Source organism: Perognathus longimembris, chromosome 4 (genome assembly GCF_023159225.1).
Source record: "Perognathus longimembris pacificus isolate PPM17 chromosome 4, ASM2315922v1, whole genome shotgun sequence".
Taxonomy (NCBI): domain Eukaryota; kingdom Metazoa; phylum Chordata; class Mammalia; order Rodentia; family Heteromyidae; genus Perognathus; species Perognathus longimembris.
Genome location: NC_063164.1, coordinates 6,339,754 through 6,341,187, shown reverse-complemented (window position 1 = coordinate 6,341,187; position 1,434 = coordinate 6,339,754).

Below are 1,434 nucleotides of genomic sequence, written 5' to 3'. Positions count from 1 at the left end.
GGTATCATGAGACCAAAGAAGGAAGCAGATAAGATCCAGGATTGTATTGCAGTGCAAATTGGGGGGGGGGGGGGGACGGGGACTTAAATGACAGAAACGTAATTCTCTGTAGCAGCAAGACTAGGTCGACTTCCATAATTTGATGCAGCTTACAAAGTGATCAGGACAGAGGTGACTTTGTCAAAGTCAGAATACGTCTGGTTTATCTCAGGCTAACATCAAGGAGTCTGGCACATTCCTGGACCAGGGTCCAATCCTGCAGCTCCACATACCACTCGAAAGGTTTTGTCTATTTATAGTGTGCTGAGAAACTATGCAGGGGAAACCAAGCGGGGTGACTCAGGGGCAGTCCTGCAATGACAACACGAGATGGCCACGGTTATGTCAAGCTGAAGCCATTCAGGTCCCAAAAGGGAGAGCAGTACTGGGCCCAAGAACACAATCTCCACCTCAGTGACCCCAATCCTGGCAGGAAGGCAGTGCACCTTAGAAAGGAAAGCAAAGCGGGAATGGGTTTTAGTGTTGTTTGGACCCCAGGGCTCAGAGGTGCAGAGGTCTGGGTTTAACTCAGCTCTTCTATGTGAACCTGTGTGTGTGTGTGTGTGTGTGTGTGTGTGTGTGTGTGTGTGTGTGTACTGGTGTGTTGGTGTATATGTGTATGTGCTGGTGTTGGAGTTTCAACTCAAGGCTTCATGCTCTTGATTAGCTTTTGTTACCCAAGTTTGAGGCTCTGCCATTTGTCCCATACTTTTGCCCTTTGAAAGTTAATTGGAGATAAGAGTTTCTCAGATTTGTCTGTCCAGGCTGGCTTCATACCTCAATCCTTAGATCTCAGCCTCCTGAGTAGCTAGGATTACAGGTGGGCGCCATCGGCACCCGGCTCAGCTAGGAGAACTTTGAAGAGTTTCTTAACCTTTCTGTGCTTCGTGGCCATTTTGTCTAAGACACAGCCTGAACAATTGAGAAGGCTGACACATTCAGGCTACTGTAACGGGGACAGCAGGTTTCTCCGCTGTGGGCCGTGTAGAGAGGGAAGGGCGCGTGTGCCGCAGGTGAGCTGATTAAATGATGGCATGGTTTAGCAGACAGTGGAACAGGAACAGTTTGCCTCTGACTACTTTTTGGACATTGGTGGGGTGGGGTGGGAGGTACACTACAAATGGTTCTAATCTCAGCTAATGAACTATGAGACAGAGAACGGATACTTGGAAGGTGAATGTCTGATCTGGGGATGTATCAGAGATGGAGCACATGCTCAGCATGTTTGAGGCTCTGGGTATGGCCCCTAGCACCACAATAAAATAAAACAATTAATAATAATAGCTGGGCACTTGTGGCTCACACCTATAATCCTAGCTACCCAGGAGGCTAAGATCTGAGGATGTGGCTCAAACCCAGCCCAGGCAGGAAAGTTCATGAGACTCTTATCTCCAG